The 21,227-nt window shown below is 42.0% G+C and overlaps 1 protein-coding gene across 1 annotated transcript in view; it reads right to left on the bottom strand.

Moving 5' to 3' along the window:
* Positions 1 to 20,823, bottom strand: part of LOC127583099 (thyroid hormone receptor alpha) — a 375,457-nt gene extending 354,634 nt beyond the window's left edge. Inside the window, exon 1 of the mRNA XM_052038850.1 lies at positions 20,663 to 20,823. The gene's annotated coding sequence lies outside the window, so the exon portion shown is untranslated. The remainder of the gene's footprint in view (positions 1 to 20,662) is intronic.
* Between the last annotated feature and the right edge of the window lie 404 nt (positions 20,824 to 21,227).

Raw genomic sequence — 21,227 nt, 5'->3', positions numbered from 1 at the left:
TGAACCACAGAGGCAATGTGTAGACGTTGCCTGTGAAGGCTGCTGTTAGGTGGGAGACTACCCAAAGTGGAGATATGGGGTTCAGGGTGTCCCCCTGGCTGTCCCACAGACCGTCGCTGGGACCAACAGAGGCTGCCCGATGTGTAGACTGGCTGGGTCTCCCAGAGATATCTCTAAAGCAACAAGATGAATGGCCAGTGACCACCACTGAGCTTGTAACCACAGGGAAACCTCCAGGTTACCAAGGGCTGCAAAGCTAAACACAGAGGAGGTGTTGACGGCAACTTCCAGCACACCCAACAGGAGGTGACAAGAGAAACCCTAGGGTCCAGGTAATCTGCCAACACATGGGGCAATTGCTGCCATCCCCAATAATGTCTGTGGTTACTCTGAGGGCTGGGATATAGGCCTGAGCCCCCATCACCTTAGCACTGGGCAACCACACTCCTCGCCCCCACCACCTACTCATGTCTCACCCTGACAGGCATTTCCTGCATATCGCATTCCTGGTTCTCGCCTTACAGATCCATGAGATGACGAGATCGTTGCTTCATTGCCCTGGGGCTCCAGTGGAGGAGAGGCTCATATCAGGTTCCTGGCGCGGAGCTGTTTGTTTTAAAGTACAGGGCGGGTACGCACCTGTGAGTACTTGGACAGGAAGAGCTGCAGTACTATAAACAGATAAACACTCAGAGGGTGCCTGAAAACTGGAACACACTGCCTGAGAAAGTGGTGGAGGCAGGTACTCTGACTCTGGATAAGCACCTGAATCACCAAGGCAGTAGTTGGCAACAGACAATACTGGTAAATGGGATTAGTATAAATGTACTAGATGGTAAGATTAGTCATGGTGAGCCAAAGGGTCTGTTTCTGTGCTGTATGATTCTTGTAAAGCAGTGCTTGTGCGTGTACATATTCAGAAGTCAAGTTGCAAGCCTTTGTCAATCCTTGCACTGAAGCTCATGCGAGGATGGGCCTTGCACTCAACATATGCAAGAAAAAAGGTCCTTCACCAACCTTCTGCACCACACCACCCTCAGGTTCATGGCAAGACCTTGAAAAGCATAGATCACCTCCCATATCATGGGAGTCAATCTCAGCAAAGGCAGATATTGATGATGAAGTTCACCATCATCTTCAATGCAACTTTGACAATTGAGGAATAGGGTATTTGGAGGTCAAGACCTCAGATCTGACACAAAACTCGTGGTGTATCAGGCAGCAGTGATCTGATATGCTATCCTACATACTGAGGCCTGGACTATCTAAGGATCAGAATATTGAGTCCATCTGGGTAGATATTAGGAATGGTAAAGGGAAAAAAATCATTGGTGGGAGTTGTCTATAGGCCACCAAATAATAACATTACAGTGGCACAGGCAATAAACCAAGAAATATCTGATGCACGTAAGAATGGAACGGCAGTTGTTATGGGGGACTTTAACCTGCACATAGACTGGGCGAATCAAGTTGGTCAAGGCAGTCTTGAGGAGGACTTCATTGAATGCATCTGTGACAGCTTTCTTGAACAGCATGTTAGTGAACCTACAAGAGAAAATGCTATCTTAGATCTGGCCCTGTGCAATGAGACAGGTAAAATAAACATTCTTGTAGTTAGGGATCCTCTTGGAAAGAGTGATCACAGTGTGATTGAATTTCTCATAGTTCGATCTAAAACCAGTGTATTTTGCTTAAACAAGGGAGACAACAACGGGATGAGGGAGGAGCTGGCTAGCAAAGACTGGAAACACAGGCTACATGTTGGGACAGTTGAGGTATAGTAGAAGACTTTCAAAGAGATTTTTCACAGTGTTCACCAAAAGTATATTCCAGTTAAAAGCAAAGACAGTAAGGGCAGGAGAGCCAGCCTTGGATAACTAAAGAAATAAAAGAAGGCATCAAACTAAAAGCTCATGCATCAAAGTCGCCAAGAATAGTGGGAAACTGGAAGATTGGGAAAAGTTTAAAAAGCAACAAAGAACCACTAAGCAGGCAATAAGGAAAAGGAAGATAGATTATGAAAGTAAACTAGCACAAAATATAAAAACAGATAGTAAAAGATTTTATAATTATATAAAGCGGAAAAGAGTGGCTAAAGTGAACATAGGACCCTTGGAAGATGAGAAGGGGGAATTAATATTGGGTAATGTGGAAATGGCCGGGGCCTTGAATGACTATTTTCTGTCAGTCTTCAAGCTGGAGGATATGTCTAACATGCCAAAGAGAGATGTTATGGATGCTATGGGAGGTGAGGACCTCAATACAATCGCTGTCATTAAAGAGGTAGTGATGAGCAAACTAGTGGGCCTAAAGGTAAAGTCCCCTGGTCCTGATGGGGTGTATCCCAGGGCAGGCACAGTAGTGTAGCGATTAGCGTAACGCTATTACAGTGCCAGCAACCTGGGTTCAATTCCAGCTGCTGTCTGTAAGGAGTTTGTACATTCCCCCCATGTCTGCGTGGGTTTTCTCCAGGTGCTCTGGTTTCCTCCCACATTCCAAAGACGTACGGGTTAGGAAGTTGTGGGCATGCTATGTTGGCGCCAGAAGTGTGGCAACACTTGCGGGCTGCCCCCAGAACACTCTACGCAAAAGATGCATTTCACTGTGTTTCAATGTACATGCGACTGATAAAGATATCTTTTCTCGTCTTACTGAAAGATGTGGCTGAAGTTATACAAGATGCATTTGTGATAATTAACAAAATTCTCTAGACTCTGGGCAGGTCCTGGCAGACTGGAAGACAGTGAATGTCACACCACTGTTTAAAAAAGGATGTAGGCAAAAGGTGGGTAACTATAGGTCAGTTAGCTTAACGTCTGTAGTTGGGAAAATGTTTTAAGTTATCATTAAGGAAGAAATAGCGAGACATCTAGATAGAAGTGGTTCCATCAGGCAGCACAGCTTGGATTCAGGAAGGGCAAGTCCTGTTTCACAAACTTTTTGGATTTCTTTGAGGATATAATGAGTGGAGTAGATAGAGGGGAACAGGTAGATGTTATATACTTGGATTTCCTGAAGGCGTTCGATAAGGTGCTGCACAAAAGACTTATCTATAAGGATGCATGGAGTTGGGGGTAATGTATTAGCACGGATAGAGGATTGGTTAATCAATAGAAGGCAGAGAGTGGGGATAAATGGGTGTTTCTCTGGTTGGCAATCAGTGGTGAGCAGGGTGCCGCAGGGGTCAGTGCTGGGCCCACAACTGTTCACGATATACATTAATGATTTGGAAAAGGGGACTGAGTGGAGCATATCTAAGTTTGCCGATGACACTAAATTGAGTGGAAAGCAAATTGTGCAGAGGATGCGGAGAGTCTGCAGAGAGATATAGATAGGTTACGTGAGTGGGCAAGGGTCTGGCAGATGGAGTACAACATCATCCACTTTGAAAGGAAAAATAGAAAATCAGAGTATTATTTAAATGGTGAAAGGTTGCAGCATGCTGCTGTGCAGAGGGACTTGGGAGTGTGTGTGCATGAACCGCAAAAGGTTGGTTTGCAGGTGCAACAGGTTATCAAGAAGGCAAATGAAATGTTGACCTTCATTGCTAGAGGGATTAAATTTAAGAGCAGGGAGGTTATGCTACAACTGTATAGGGTGATGGTGAGGCTGCACCTGGAGTACTGCGTGCAGTTCTGTTCTCCCTACTTGAGGAAAGATATACTGGCTTTGGAGGCAGTGCAGTGGAGGTTCTCCAGGTTGATTCTGGAGATGAGGGGGCTAGCCTATGAGGAGAGATTGAGTCACCTGGGTCTATACTCGCTGGAATTTAATGAGAGGGGATCTTATAGAAACATATAAAATTATGAAAGGGATAGATAAGATAGAGGCAGGAAGGTTGTTTCCACTGGTAGGTGAGACTAGAACCAGGGGACAAAGTCTCAAGATTTGGGGGAATAGATTTAGGACAGAGATGAGGAGAAACTGCTTTTCCCAGAGAGTAGTGAATCTGTGGAATTCTCTGCCTAGGGAAGCAGTAAGGGCTACCTCATTAAATATATTTAAGACACAGTTAGATAGATGTTTGTATAGTAGGAGAATTAAGGATTATGGGGAAAAGGCAGGTAGGTGGATCTGAGTCCACGGGCAGATCAGCCATGATCTTATTGAATGGCGGAGCAGGCTCGACGGGCCAGATGGCCTACTCCTGGTCCTATTTCTTATGTTCTTATGCTCTTACCAGGCAGAGAGAGCAAAAGAGTCAAGGATATGCTCAAAGCCAGGTTGAAGAAATAGAACATCCCCATCAATTTATGGGAATCTCTGGCTCATGACTGCTCAAAGCGGAGAAGGAGCATTTGGGGTAGAATTTAGAACCTAAGAGTCCATGCATCAGGAGTACACAAAGGCCCTACGTAAGCAGTGGAAAGAGCTGACCACCTGTTCGATCTGGGGAAGAGTCTATGGTTCCCACATTGGCCTCATCAACCAGCTGAGAACCCCTAAAACTGAAGTGGAAATAAGTCCTTGATCCTGGGAGAACTAAAGGAGGCGAAGAATGTACCGTGGTCTCAGAGTGCTTAAACATGACTCTTCTGCCATCTCAGGTGGATATACAGTACAAGTTCCCATGATATTATTCCGAAGAGCAAAAGAGTTATCTCCTGTACCAGAGCGAATATTTATCTCTCAATCAACGTAGCTTTTTTTGTTAGTATTCACATTGCTATTTGTAGGAACTTGGTGTGTGGAATCATGTCTCTCACATTACAACAGTGGATGTATTCCAAAAAATGGTAATGAAATGTTGTGAGAGGTCCCAAGATTATAATTACTATATAAATGCACATCGTAATGCAATATCAAAGATCAACAACAGTCAGGATCAGTATCTCTCACAAGACATGCTAAATACAGGCAACTGGGAACTTGCTTCATTCCGTTTCATTTGCCAGAAGCTCTCATGTGCATTAGCTCAACACAATACTTTGCATTGGTAAACCATGTTGTCATTTCCACAGAAATCACAAGGGGCTCTGGTTTCTGAAATGCAAAAAATTACAATTTTCTATTCCTTTTGTCAACATTTACTAATGTATTTACCCAATTTGTTATCTTGTCTATTTTCTTGAAGATTTCTAAGTTTATTATACTAACTCCTCCATTAGAGTCCATTTCACTTTTTCGAGCAGACAAGTTTTCTGAAATTATCAAACCTGATTCAGTGTTCCCTTGATTAGTTCAATTGTTGAAACTATCCTCTTTGTTCATTTATATTCTATTTGAAGATTCCCCACACACAAAAAAAATGTTTTAAAATTAATCAAAACACAAAAATACTCAAACACCTGCAGAGTTTAGTGATCTTTCAAGTATTCTCAGGATTAGGCCAACATCACTGAGGAACAGAGGGAGACCATTCAGCATTTCAAACCTCTTCTGCCTTTCAAATAAATTTTAGTTGATCTCTATCTTAACTTCAGCTACAATCGCAAATTATGGAATTACCTGGAGACACGGGAAGTACAGATGCTGGAATCTGGAGCAACAAACAATCTGCTGGAGCAACTGAGTGCTGATGCAGGATTTCGACCCAAAACGTCGACAATTCCTTTCCTCCCACAGATGCTGCTAGACCTGCTGATTCCCTCCAGCAGATTGTTTGTTGCTTTAGAATTACGTGGTTTGATTCTATAGACAACAATATGCTTTATAGTGAATGTTGTGATCCCTTTGTGGTCCCTTTGTACTCAATTTGCCCCTGTTCAAAGGTGTTAATTTTGATAACATTCATAGTTTTACTTACACAAATAGGAACTAATACTTTACAGTATCTAAGCAGCGGTTTTTAAAGGAGAAGTAAGGTTAATGTTCTCTTGTGCATTGAACCAATCTTCCTATTCCCTTTTCCCCCATTTTTTCCTCTCGTGTTCCTTATCTACCCTTCTTCAGACTCTCTAGTCATTCACGCACTTATCTACCATCTTAGCCCCTTCTCTTTCTTTGCTTTTACACATCAAATTTGCTTCAATTGCCAAATATCCTCTTTGTTTCCACAGCAAAGCTTTACAATGATTACACCAGTCCAGCCACTAGCTATCCTCTGTCTCCTACCTTTAACCAAAAAATGTAACTCACAAAAGTAGACTGATTCCTGTTAAAATCTGAGTAGGCACAGTAGTGTAGCGGTTAGCATAACATTACTACAGACCCAGCGACCCAGGTTCAATTCCGGCCGCTGTCTGTAAGGAGTTTGCACATTCTCCCTGTGTCTGCGTGGGTTTCCTCCGGGTGCCCTGGTTTCCTCCCACATTCCAGAGACGTACGGGTTAGGAAGTTGTGGGCATGCTATGTTGGCGCCGGAAGCGTGGCGACACTTGCGGGCTGCCCCCAGGACACTCTACGCAAAAGATGCAGTGTGTTTCGATGCACATGTGACTAATAAAGATATCTTATCTTATCTTGAAACCAATTCCTCTCAATGTTCCACTAAATCTGCTTCCTTAATCTGCAATCCAAAGACAACTAAGTACATACCAATGCATAATCAAGGATTCACCTTACTCTGCAGTCCTCCACATCTTAGACTTGTAATTGTATTAAACCCAGAACATAACTAGCTCACCCCCACAGCTCCTCCCCAGGTTACAAATGGCTGATTTATGTACAGCCCGCACATACGAACATCGGCGGGATCGATTTGCCAGCTGCTGCGGGGCTGCAGGCATCTCCTGCCGGGTGGGAATGGAACTGAGTATCTACATGTTCCTTCCCTCCCCACCCAATCCCACAGCCCCACCAATCGGGTGGAGCCAAGCAGAGCCGGGAGAGCTGAGCAGACTCACTCGCTCACTCACCGAGTCAGTGAGGCCAGCTGGCGGCCACTCTTCTCACGCCTGCTCGCTCTCCCGTCACTGCTGTTTCTGCAATCCTCTCCCGCACACTGATTTATGAATAATTCAGGTTATGAACAGTTCTCAGGAATGGAACCTGTTGTACCCCGGGGACTGCCTATACAGAGAGGACCAAAGATTTGCAGCATCAACGTAAAATTAATTCATTGCTTGTCCAGTGCTCAGTGCTATGATTTTTTTTCAGTGAAGAAAGACAAGATTGGTCAGTACCTGAAAGAGAAGAGTGAGTTAAACTTATTTGCCTGGATTTTGTGCTTTCATACGTCCTTTTGACACAGGAGGTCATTTGGTCCATCTACTCTAGCCACCCGATCAATCTTATTTACCCACCCATTTCCCTGTAACCTAACCACCAGCAGGTCCTTGGATGGGGAAGGAGATCAGGGCACCCAGGGGGAACCCTACACAGTCACAGGTGGAATGTGCAAACTCCACACAGACAGGACCAAAGGTCAGGATCGAGGGTAGTGCTTTGGAACTGTGAGACAGCTGTACTATCTGCAGTGTCAGTGGGTCTCTCAGATTCAGATTCTGGGTTAGATGCAATTACAAGGATAGCACAATTGACCTTTGTCACCATTATTCCAAGGAACTGACACCAACTTCACAGTTTCCAATTTAACGCAGAAATCCCAAAGTTTCTGTCAATGATTCAACGTGCTCCATAGCCTCTAGCAGCTGTGATGTCATCAGTATATGCAGCCAGTCACTATAAAGAATTCTCAAGCCATCATACAAGAGAGCGAAAAGTTCTATTTTTAATTAAATTTTTATACATTAAGCAGATTGTGAAATAGTACTTGGAATATACACACATATTCCACATTACAAGTAACACATTGTATTACACACAAGGAAATCACTGGCATAAGTCTAAGTTATTTAAGAACTAGCCCCAGAGTAAAATGCTAAACTCTTAAGCTTTGTTGCATAATCTAAGTGAGTTTTTATTGGGATACTAAGTCTTTATTACTGTTTATCAAATTATCTGGGGGTTGAAGTAAAAAAAAATTTTTAAATAAATCAAAAATTGCTGGAAATGCTTTGTAGATTGGGCAGCACTTGTAAAGAGAATAATAGACTTAACCTTTCATCAAAACTAACATAATTAATTCTATTGTAATTTCCTGTCGCAACTATTTCAAAATATAAGGGATTTTCGTTTTATTTTTAAGTTTATTAATGCTGTTTTAGCTTCTACGTTAAACATGTGTTTATGCATCAATCTCTATTTAATACTGTTAAAGATAATTAGAAAATATGTTTTTTGCTTTCTGGTGTGCTGTCTGAGACTTCTTTGTGATTGGCTGCACAAATTCATGACATCATAGATGCTGGATGCCAGGGACCTAAAGAAGAGAAGGCATCAGAAATGGCCAAGTCCTCACCACAGATTCCATTGCACTTTTGTAGGAGGTTTCTCTACCATTAAATACAAATGCAGAGCCGCAACATTCCATCAATCTACCGACTGGCCAGCTGCATAATTTACACCATCATTTTGTAGTTGCTATTATCCTTTATCTTTAAGCTTTGATCTCTTTTTTCTAAAAGAAAATTGTTGTTCAGAATTTTGAAATTTTCCTGAAAGATTAAACATTCTATTTGACAAAAAATACATATGGTGGATCAACAGAAACTTAAGACTATCTCAACAGATCAATCTCTGCTGTAATCTGTTTAATTCCAGTTGTCAGGGCCAAATGCAGTAAATATTGAGTGACCTATATAGCATTAAACTTTAAACATCAGTATCCCTTGAAAGTTAAAGGCATTTTACTTTGGCAGTATGCTGACAAGAGCAAGTCTGAGCACAGCATCTTTTACCACAAAGTTGAGCTGTAACCCCAATAGTGTGGAACCTCCAATTGGAGAACATTCTGTTGGCTTGCAAAGTATGGACTTCAGCCCTGTTTTTACTCTGGAGGTACATATATAAAAGTCGATTTTGTTTGTTCAATTCTGGAACACAATCACGATCACTGCCAGGTTAGAACATAGAACATGCAGGGTACAGCACAGGAACAAGCCCTCTGGCCCATGATGTCTGTGCCAAGCATGATGCCAAATTAAACTAATCCCTTCTGTCTGCACATGATCCATATCACTCCATTCCCTGCATATTCATGTCTCTATCTAACAGCCTCCTCAACATCATTTTCATATCTATGAATGCCACTATCATATCTAACTGAATACTGTTACTCTGGCAATTTGACTGGTCACTTCTGATTGTAAAATTGGACTTGTGCCAATGGTGTATTTTCTATATCAGACATGCACCTCTATGTTATTCCCTGTGCAATATTCCTTTGAAGCTATCTCTGCAGCAGTGTAAGTCTCCCCGAGCAGGTCACAGCCCAGAAGTAGGAATCTGACTCAAGGAAGTCCCCTTACACTCAACTGCTTATTTGCCGGGGGGAGTCCTCTCAACCTTCAGCTGGCAAAACAGCTCTGCCCACTGATCTTCCACCCACCAGTCTTCAGATCACCAGACCCTCATTCATTATTCTCGTGACCCTTTCATCCACCATCCGTAGCATTGGTACCATTGCAAAAAATGGACCCACTTGGCAAAATGGGTCAACTCGCAGAAATGAAAATTGATTTGAGGCAACATGTTCTGGTGTTAGTTCCCTCCCCCACCTGACTTCATCTCCCAATCAACCCCTCCTCACTTAGATCCACCCTCACCTCTTTATACTAACCATCTCCCCTCTACTCATTCAGTCCAGATGAAGGATCTCAACCCAAAACGCTAACTATCCATTTCCCTCTACAGATGCTGCCTGACCTGCTGGGTTCCTCCTGCAGCTCGCTTTTTGCAATATGTTCTAGTTTCTAGTTACACAGAACGTTCCTTGGTACAACTGCAAAAAAGTGGATCCACTTGGCAACAGTTTACCACCAAAATGGTCTAATAAACAGAAATGAAAATTAATTTGAGGCAACATGTTCTAGTTTCTAGTTACACAAAATGTTCATTTATTTGAATGAAGTCATACAAGCTTCTCCTGTGCACTGAATAAACAGGAGCCTCCGAGGATGTGGTGGATTATTAGTGACCCATCTGTTTACTGTCTTTTGAGGGAATCTTACATTGCTGCTTAATTAAAAGTTGTGTTCACCCGCAGGGAATGCTGGTAGTGAATACTCTGTCAATCTCAAATCTATTTAAGACTGTTGTGTTTTGTTTTTAAAGCTGTTAATGTGACCCAGCTTTTTATTTGTTTTAGACCAGCTGGACGTTGTTCCCACTTGAGTTCTGGCAGTGGCCAAGTTTGGATTCAATGCCATGCCTCGGACCAGATGGGTTTGGGTAACTGAAATGGGTACAATGCAAGTATTGCTGAAAGGAACTGGTACAACAAAGTTACTCCAACTGATATTGTGTTCTGGGAAGACAGCAATACAGACCTATTCAAGAACATGACTTAACTTAAAATTGGGACTTGCTATCTTGTTTAGCATGACGTGCCAAAACCACTTGATGGGAAATACATAAGCTTTAAAGTGTCAGAGTACTTGCTGTATGGAAAACAGACATAGTTAAAAGTAATTTTCCAAAAGTAATGGGAAATGTTTTTACTTTTTCCAAAAGTAGTCAAGCATCAATAAGGCACAAATCAAGAATGTGAGGGAATACCCTCCTCTTGATCAGAGAATGAAGCTGCAACAACACTCACATAGCTCAGCGTGATCAAGGACAAAGCAGCCCATTGATCGGCACCTCATCCATCACCTTAACCATTGACTCTCATCCATTGTAGCAAGTTGTCAAGCTGTTGCTGACAACACATCCCAAGGTCGTGACATACACCACTCAGAACTAGGGTAGGAGGCACCTTTGGTACCTTTCCAGTCACACACCATCCTGGCCTGAAAATTCCTTCATTACTGGCCCAAATTCCAGAACTTCCTATCCAACAGCACTGTGAGAGCATCTTCATGAGAAGGGCTACAATGTTCACCACCTACTCAGAGGCAACTAGAGATGAGCAAAAAAGGCAGGCCTTATATGCAAGACCCCGTTCCATCTATCCTTCCATTGTTCCATGACTGGAAGCTATTTGATTCTCCTTTGAACAATCTGTCCAACTGATAAATATTCCAGGGGACTGAAAAGATCAGAAATCATGCCCCAATGCAAAAAGGATCAATACAACTCTTGAGAGATCATTTGCCATCAACTAGTCACCCCTGTAGCTCATCTTTAGGGGTTTGGGTTACTGCATTGCAGCAATTTGTCCATTGATGGACTGTAATGCTTATGTATTGGCATTGGTTTATTACTGTCACATGTATGGAGATGCAATGAAAAGCTTTTGTTTGCATGCCATCCAGGCAGATCATGCCATGCATAATTGCATCGAGGTTGTAAAAAGAAAACAGAATGCAGAATATAGTGTTGCAGTTATAGAGAAAGTGCAGTGCAGGTAGACAAATAAAGTGCAAGGGCCACAACAAGGTAGATCGGGAGATCAAGAGCTCAAAAGTTCATCTTTTAGTGTTTTAGAGGTCCATTCAAGGGTGTCATAACAGTGGGATAGAAGCTGTCCTTGAGCCTGGTAGTATGTGTTCTCAAACTTTTGCACCTTCTGCCCGATGGGAAGGGGGAGAAGAAAGGCTGTCCCGGGTGAGACGGTAGTGTAGCGGTTAGCGTGACACTATCACAGCCCCAGCGACCCGGGTTCAATTCCGGCCGCGGTCTGTAAGGAATTTGTATGTTCTCCCCGTGTCTGCGTGGGTTTCCTCCGGGTGCTCCGATTTCCTCCCACATTCCAAAGACGTACGGGTTAGGAAATTGTGGGCATGCTATTTTGGCACCAGAAGCGTGGCGACACTTGCGGGCTGCCCCCAGAACACTACGCAAAAAGATGCATTTCACTGTGTGTTTCAATGTACATGTGACTAATAAAGATACTGTATCTAATCTTATTCACATGTCAATTTGTTCATATTCTTTGCCCCTCATGAACCTATCAACTACATGACTTCACCAACATCTTCTCACTACGTCAACCCTGGCCTTACCCTATCAGAGATAGAACATAGGACAGTACAGCACAGGAACAGGCCCTTCAGCCCACGATGTTGTGCCGAACTAATTAAGCTAATGGCAGATTCTGTCTGCACATGGTCTATATCCCTCCATTCTCTGCATAACCATGTGCCTATCCAGGGCTCTCTTAAATGCCTCTATGATATCTCCCTCCGCCACCATTCTTGTCAGCACATTCCAGGCACCCACTACTCTCTGAGTAAAAAAATTGCCCTGCACATCTCCTTTGAACTTTCCCCCTCTCACCTTAAATGCTTGCCCTCTCGTATTAGACATTTCTATCCTAGGAAAAGGATACTGGCCCTCTACTCCATCTATGCCTCTCATAATCTTATAAACTTTTATCAGGTCTCCCTTCAGCTTCCACTGATCCAGAGAAAACAACCCTAGTTTGTCCAACCTCTAATCCTGGCAGCATCCTGGACAAAGATATTCTCTTTGTCGGTCCATCCCTCCCATGCGCTCTCCACGATTTAAAACTAACTTGTTTTCTTACTTTTCCCGTTCTGACGAAGAGTCTTTAACCTGCAACGTTAATTCTGTTTCTCTTTCCACAGCCTGAGCTGCTAAGCCTTTCCAGCATTTTCAGAGAACGTTATCAAGTGGAGTTGATAGTGCCCATAGGAAAGTGTAAAACCATACACGTCCCATCCTTGGCTAAAAGAGGATAGATGACAAAATGTAGCAAGAGCCAAGATTGGAATGAGAGGTTTAGAAATAAAACAAATTTACAAGTTCTTATTAAAAATTATTCCTGGCAGTAGACCTTTTCTTTTAAAAGCAATCCCTCAAATTGAGCTGAGGATAAAACAGAGAATGCTGGAAGTACTAGACATCCCTGGCAGTGCCTGTGGAGAGAGAAACTGAACCATAATTTCAAGTCAATGAACCTCTGTTCACCTGAAAAATTTCTCTTTCTCTCGCCACAGATCTGATGGGTGTTTCCAGCATTTCTGCTTATAGTTTTATTCCCACCATCCAAAGTACAGGTAGCTCTGCTATAACGCTTGTTTCCATAATGTGAATTGGTTATGATGCGATTGATGAATTGGGGAACACTACTTGTATTATGCAGACTGCATTGGTTATGGTGCCATTGTAATCGGGAAAACCTATTTAATTCTATTCTTTGAAGGCAACTACAGCCTGTTATGCTGTAACGTGACTTTCTATAACGTGAGGTTTCTTAGGAATGTAACTATTATTGTTTACTATCATTGGTTTAATATTGTCACACGTACCGAGATACAGTGAAAAACCTTTATTGCATGTCATTCAGGCAGATCGTGCCATACATAAGTACATCGAGGTAGTATAAGAAAACAGAATGCAGAATATAGTGTAGCAGCTACAGAGAAATTGCAGTACAGGTAGGCAAATAAAGTGCAAAGACAAAGACAAGATAGGTGGGGAGATCAAGAATTCACCTTGAGCGTATGAGAGGTCACTTACAGCAGAACTGACTGTATGTTGCTTTTATTAGCCTTTGGAATTTCAACTCCAGATACTCCAGATGCTCAGTGTTTGGATATATTCAAGCTGAGATCAACTGGTTTTTAGACCTGGAGGAAACTGAGGCATGGTGGGCAAATGGTAACATAGACTTGAGGTTGAGGATCAGCTCAGAACTTCAGTGGTGCAGCATTCTCAAGGGGACTTTTATTTAGTTCTTAGGTGAGAAGTATCCAACTCAACAAGAAAAAAACGCATTGAGGTCAGCTGCATTTGCAATGAAAGAACCCAGGAAGTACTGAAGACAGAGTGATAAATGTACTGATATCACTCACAAACTGATGACTGGATTAAAACATTCCATTTCAGGAAATCGAGTCAACACTGGTGAATGTAAATTTTCAGTTACGGCTATAATAGAGCCCTATAGGTTCTCCTATGAAAAAAAACAAGAGCACATATGAGTCAGTTTTTAAATCCACATCAGAGGCAAAGTATACTCAAATATACCAGAATAGATGGCGAGTAGGAATTATTATGGGTGATTGAATTTAATTCTTCCATGGGACATGGACGTAACTGACAAGGTCAGGATTTAACATCCATCCCTAATTACCCCCTGATTGGAGCAACTTTCTAAGCCATTTTACAGGGCACTCAACAATCAACCACATTGGCAGATCCAGAATACAGACCACATACAGGCCAGACCAATTAAGGATGGCAGATTTCCATGTGGAAGGGCATTAGGGAACCAGAAGAGTTTTACAAAAACCCAGCAGTTTTATGGCTTCCATCCCTGACTTATTGAATTACTTGAATTTAAATTGCCCGTTGCTGTGGTGCAGTTTTCAACTTGTGTTTCTGAATCAATATTCCAAGTTTCAAATTACTTTACTACACTTGACTGTACTACTGCTTCTGGTAAAGTACACTATAAGTCATCTTAATTCCCTGGCCTTAATCAAGTTCTAGGCTGAAGAAAAATTCCTATTCAGTGTTATTCACTGACTGCTACTAGCAAGTGCACATCTGTCAAAGTTGAGCAAGGAGAAGATCTGGCTTGGTTACAATGCCAATTTCCACCAATGTTCATTTATCTGCACAGGAAGAATGGTTGCTTCAGGCAGGGTACCAGAAGATGCCAGCTGTCTGCAGAATTGTGCCCCAGCACAGTCAAAGTCCTGAGGAATGGAAGGAAAAACATTGGAAAGAAGATAATTTCCTGAGTAAAATTACTTTGAACGCTTCCCTTGTTTTTGATACTTGTGACCACACTGGCATGGCACAATACAAAAAGCATATCACCACAAAGCCTCAAAATTGCCTTTGATGACAATAGTGTCTAAAGACTTAAAAGTTAAGAATGAAACATTATGTTGTTCTCTTTCAACAGAGATATTAATGACCCCCAATGAAAGGGGACAGAATGTTACACAAATGTATTAAGCATGTGGCTTTGTTAACCCAACAGTATTTCTGAGACAAAGCAATTCCCCCCCTCCCCACCCAACCCCACAAGTATCCTGTTAAAAAAAAGACAAGATAGAATAATCTTGTATGGGATACCAAAGAAGCAGATGTGTCTCTAAGGCAGTAACTACCAAAGGCTTGAGAAATAGAGAAACAAAGGACTACAGATGCTTGACATATGTTACACACAGTGAGAACTAAGCTCATGTATCTTATAAACACTATCTTGATCATACTTAGATATGGAATCATGGTTATGATTTGAAATTCAGATCAGATTTGTAAATGGAATTGTGCTTCCAATATTCTGTTCCCTCTCCCACTGCAGTGCAGCTTCATAGATTCAAATATTTCCTTAATCTAACCCAAATGCCTATTCTTCATGGACCAAGACAGTGAGTCGAGCTATTTGAGTATGTAGGCATCACTGCAGAGCTGAACATGCCAACATCAACAGCAGTTACTTGTTGGCAAAGAGCAATTGAAACTCTTCCAGCTTTTTCTCAATCGTAACTCAGAGTAGTGAGTACAAATATATTGAACTCTCAGATCCTTGATGTCCCTGCCCAAGAACATGAATCCATTATTGTGATAACCTCCAGTTGTACGTCAGTCAACAGTGAGTTGTAAGTCAGTGAGTTTAATCACTAGTTATCAGCTATTGATTTGCATAAAGTAACCAAATTGTGCTTTTAATACTTCTGTGACCTGCCTCATGAGATTGGTAATATGATTAAATATGTGCACATATTTTTATGGTGATCAACATTCAACAACATTCCTTTTCAGCATTTACAAAAACTTTCTGGTGTGGCATGTTAAGGAATTCCATGACTCTCAAAAATAAATCAACATACACTTAACCAACTTACCCTTATTAGCATTTTATTTCTGGTTCACTAAGTCCTTCGGGGAAGGAAAACTGCCATTCTTACTTCGTGTAGCTTCTAACTGCATACCTACAGCAATGGGACAAACTCTGAGCAAGTTCACTCAGTTCAAAGAACAATTAAGGACTAACGTTCTCACCATAAGAATGAATGAATAGAAAACTATTTTTGACCCCAAAATTAATGCAGCTTTCATTGTTAAGTGATGCAAACATTTCATTCACCAAAAAATATACCAGTCTTTTGCCTCTTCTCCAGATAATGGAGATTTTTGATTCAGAAGTCCAAGCAAACCTTTCAGACCTCGCCCAAGGAATGTTCAAAAGTTACAAAGCTACGTCATGAATGCCAGAAAACTATAGTATCATTGCAGGAGTCTCACCTGGAACCGGACTACGTGACTGCTGTCCTAGTACACCTACAGTAGGGCATGCCCATTGTGCAGCAGTGAGTATTTGAGCAGATGATGCCATTCTGAACTGGGAGGAAAGTGCTGGGAAAAAGCAATGGAGCCCAGCATTTGGTGGGGTTTGGGATTGGAACCGAGGCTTGATGTTCTGAGGAGGGAAATGGAATTCCATGAATGAACAGGACATCAGAAGCTGTAAGATTGTTCTGGGAGTGAATGGGGCCAGGAGATTACCTGAGGTAGGGGTTGCTGTATGGCGATATAGTCGACATTTTGAGGGGAAGGATCAGGACCAGCAGCAAGTGGGGGTCGCAGGGTCAGAAAATGGCCACAGATTGGTGGAATGGCCTTAAAGGGAGTTCCTTGTAATCAGGAGATACTGGTGAGGTGGTGGGGTGAAGGATTGCAGGTTGTTTTAAAGCCAAGACCATCCAATTATTCTGCAGCTGTCCAAATTTGGCACTACAGTTTGAGGACCATATTGTCCCCAGATATCAGACTTACAGGTGCCACAGGTCAATATAAGCCACTGCCCCAAAAGCACATTTGTATGGGGAATGATGTCATTATGTGCACCCTTGACATGGAAAACATTTTTGGGTGTCATAAATGCCTGGCAACAGGAAGTGGCCAGTCAGATTTTCCAAGTGCTTTGGAGAGACCCAAAGTGGTCCTTATGATATATAATTCTTTTAAAAATCTATTTTGCTACACGAAACAGCATTGTGCAATTGAATTTCAAGACTCCTATTTTTTAGCAAAATACCAAGCCACTTCTCAAAGCTTTTGTACCATCAAATACTCATTACTGGCAGTCACCTGGGTTCTACAGATTTACTCATTCTGCTGGTTTAAGAAACAGTGCACAGGAAGTCAATCCTGCTCAAAATGCACCACACCCCCCACTGATTGTGCTTCCTTATGACTACCTTGAATAATCTCCTTTTCTCTTCAAATTAAGCTTTTGCTTTCAGTGTAAAGGCATTATTACACACTTTGTAAAATATTTTAAATATTAAAATCATTGTGTTAGTATGCACCTAGGTGGTGCACTTCTGTATCAATAATGAAACTAATCAATCTCCAATCTATTTTTTTCAAAGTTATTTCCAGTGAATTGCTCACAGCTTAGAAACAGCTCAACATGCTCAGTAAAAAAAACTAACTTACTTTTGTGACAATCTCATTAATAAAACCATATCAGTTTACTTCTCTTCAGTATATCAGTCAATGTCTTTTAAATGCAAGGAAACAATATAGCCAATTGCTTTCTTTAAAAATAATCTGTTAACCTATAATCAATATCATACAATTTAGGACGAATTTGAAATTCATAGTGGAGAAAAAAACGTGAGTTCTGATCAAGGGTCTTGACCCAAACCTTTGACTCTGTTTCTCTCCCCACAGATGCTGCTTAGCCTGCTGAGTGTTTTCAGCATTTTCTGTTTTGGATTTATAGGTTCTATAGATTGTTAGATGGTTCTATAGATTGTTAGATAAGCATATGGAGGAATTTAAAATAGGGGGATATGTGGGAGGAAGGGGTTAGATAGTCTTAAGCGAGGTTTAAAGGTCGGCACAACATGGTGGGCCAAAAGGCCTGTATTGTGCTGTATTGTTCTATGGTATGGTTCTATGGAATTCTGGCATCTGCAGTTTTTTTGCTCCAACTGAATTTCAAATGCAGTTTGCCCAGAGATTGTCAAATGGCACCCAGAACAAAAACTCTACTACACAGTTGTTTACCATGCTTTCCTGAAAAGCAGTACATGCTGCAATTAGTAATAGAGTCAACCAAGAAACATGTAACTTAATATGAATTTCCTGCACAACAATCACTGCACCACTTGTGTGAATCATTTTGTATTTGTGTCAATGCAAGAAAGCACTGGAAATGCAAATGTTCTGCTCAGGCTTGGCACTGGCTTCTTTCTGTCTGGATTTCACATTGCATTATAAGTGAGGAGGATGGTTTTACTTTTGTACATCTGACTTTCTATTTACTTTTGCAGAAATTTGTATGACAGCAGCATAATCAGCAGAAGCGGCAGTATCTGGTCACATGACCCACCTAGCGGTTTCAACTGACAACTGTAGTCTTAATATAATACCAATGGAACAATGGTAGAGAACCCTTATCCTTTAACCATTCAGTTCTTGAACCAACCAGCAAAACCTGAATCACCACTACAGTTTAGCACTCTGATCACTTTGCACTGAAATAAACTTTGCTTTTATTCTAATTGTGTTTTTTTTCTGTAAAAATTGTGTATAATATGTTTAATTTATGTTTTTCTTGTGAATGCTGCTTATATGATACTTTATGCCTGTGATGCTGCTGCAAATATTTTCCATTGCACCTGTACACATGTGTACTTGTGCATAGGACAATAAACACATCTTTCGACTTTGATTATTTTAAGAAGGCATGCTGATCTCATTCATCTGCCCATGAAACCTTTCCATCGCAGAATCAAACCGTTTCCTAAACTTAGTTGAGTTTATTGTTTTTAACTAATCTGGTTGGCCTTCTATGCATGAAATGCTTTCTCAGATCATTCTTAAATATGCTTCACTAATCTGAAATCAAAACAGAAGATGCTGGAGATATTCAACAGATGAGACACCATCCGTGGAGAAAGAAACAAAATCAAGGCTTCTTCATCAGAACAGTTTCTCTCTCCACATATGCTGCCTGAACTCTTGAGTATCTCCAGCATTTTCGGGCTTTGTTTCAGATTTCTGCTGTTTTTTTTGCATTTCATTTTCTGGTCTTAATTTGTTCTCCTCCATCACTCATGTCCTTTTAGTAGTGTAGCAGTTAGCCTAACGCTATTACAGCACCAGCGACCCGGGTTCAATTCCCACTGCTGTCTGTAAGGAGTTTGTACGTTCTCCCCATGTCTGCACGGGTTTCCTCCGGGTGCTCCAGTTTCCTCCCACATTCCAAAGGACGTACAGGTTGGAAGTTGTGGCGTGCTATGTTGGCGCCGGAAGCGTGGCGACACTTGCGGGCTGCCCCCAGAACACTACGCAAAAAGATGCATTTCACTGTGTGTGTTTCGATGTACATGTGACTAATAAAGATATCTGAAATGTTGTCAATTTTTTTTTATTTGATAATACTGGTGATAAGTTCCCTGCAATGTTTCATTACTTTAAAAGTGCCATATTAATTGTCACTGTGCTGGCAGCTAAATTTACAGTGTTCAACATTCGATATAACCGGTACTGGTTTATACACCTCTGTGAAGACACCACCCAGTGAGTTCCTCTAAAGGCACTCCGAGTTGCCTGGCTCTCTCTCAAAGTTCAGCTCTCTGGTGCTGGGATCTGTCTTCTGCCTTTTGCATGCACGTCGTCTAAAGCTCAGAAACCAGCACTGGACCTAAGTTCAGGCTGACCGCAGTCGTGATGACTTTGTCGAGATGAAAAAGCAGTCCTTTGCTTCTTCATGACTTTCTCTACTTTGTGTGTGGTGTCGGGGGTAGGTGTATCATTCAGCAATCACCCTGTTGACTGCTTCTCCACTGTCACTGAGTGAACTGCTTCAGTGCAATATGTCATATTAGTATCTATTAATAATGTTGACACACGGCTAGTTATGGTTCATCTATCATGCATGCTAGAGTCTGAATCAGATACGAATTTTTGCAAAAAAAGCTATTTTCTGCTGAAACTCTAATTGACCCTGAAAATCGGCTCTCCTGTTGGCAAATAATAATTATACAAGGTTATATCTATATTCTTTAATACTGTGCAGCTTTTGAAATGATGGCCCTCTTTTTGCAACGCGCTGCTTTCTCCAACTGACTGCGAGCAATGCCACGGGAGGTTGCAGTTTACTTTTTTTTTAAACAAATGCTGAGACAAAGTAATATGTGGTCTGCCAGCGCATGAAGAGAGAAAGGACTGGATCTGACTGTGAAACCCTTCAGCCTTTGCAACACTCTCTTCCAGCGGCTGAATGATCAACTCTGCTATTTCTGCAGCGATGTCCCGCCTTTAGATCCGAGACATGCGAACAAACCCCAGTGCCTCTCTCGGCCTCCGAGGCGTCAACACCAGAGTGTTCACCGAATACTTCTCCAGCCTTGGCACGTGTCCGTGTGGTGACATTGGCCTTCATGACTGTTACACACGAAGCACTCGCTACATACTGTTTACAAAGTTGCGCGGTTGCTAAAAATCGCGCGGCTCCAAAATGACCAGGGTTCTGGCAGTTGGAGAATGTTCAATTAATACTGAAGTTAGCGCACGCAAACACACATGCACACTGATTCCAAAGAGGCGTCGGCTGTGCAAACCCACCCTCCAAACTCGGGGGAAAAAAGTATCCGCTGCAGGAAATTCTACAATGTACAAACAAGCTCGTAAAGTATATCGAGTTCCAATGTCATCAGAGGATACCTCGGCGGGCTGCATTTCAGCTGACAACTTAAGCCATTCTATTTGAAGATTATTTAAATCCTTGAACCAAGTTCAAATCAAAGCTGGGGCTAGTTGATGTTTATGGTCTTACCGCAGTTTCTTCTCTTCCCCTGCTCGTCCGTTTCTCCCGACTTGGTAGGTTTCAGGGTGCAGAGACGCTGATTAATTCACACGGTATTTTATGCCGCAAATTGTAGCTACTTCTTTACCCTCCCCTTCCCCTCTTCTCATCTCTGATTTCTGTTTGTCCTGATCGCGATCTCTCTCTCTCTCTCTCGCTGTCAAACCGAAAAGTAGGTTCCAGACTCCGCCTCCTCTCTCTCTCACACACACACACACACCACCGTTTGTCCATGAGCTCTCTCTGGCTTCAAAGGGTTTCTTTTATTTTAAAAAAACACACACACCTCACTCACATCTAAAATGGCTTTTAACGATGTGATTAAATGTAACACATAATGAAGAGATGTGTGGGGTCAGCACGCTCTGAGCTGTTGGAGAAATACCATTGAGTATTTTAACACCTGGGCGCTCGCTGTCTCCGTCAGTAACAAGACCACAACTGCCCTCTGGAGGCAAAGCGGGAACAGACTGTGCCGAGACGTTGAGAGGGGAAAAAAACAGTAATCAAAAAATCCCTGTTCGAACTGAAACGT

Source organism: Pristis pectinata, chromosome 25 (genome assembly GCF_009764475.1).
Source record: "Pristis pectinata isolate sPriPec2 chromosome 25, sPriPec2.1.pri, whole genome shotgun sequence".
Classification (NCBI taxonomy): Eukaryota; Metazoa; Chordata; class Chondrichthyes; order Rhinopristiformes; family Pristidae; genus Pristis; species Pristis pectinata.
Note: the sequence above shows the minus strand (reverse complement) of the source record. Positions and strands in the feature narration are given on the sequence as shown.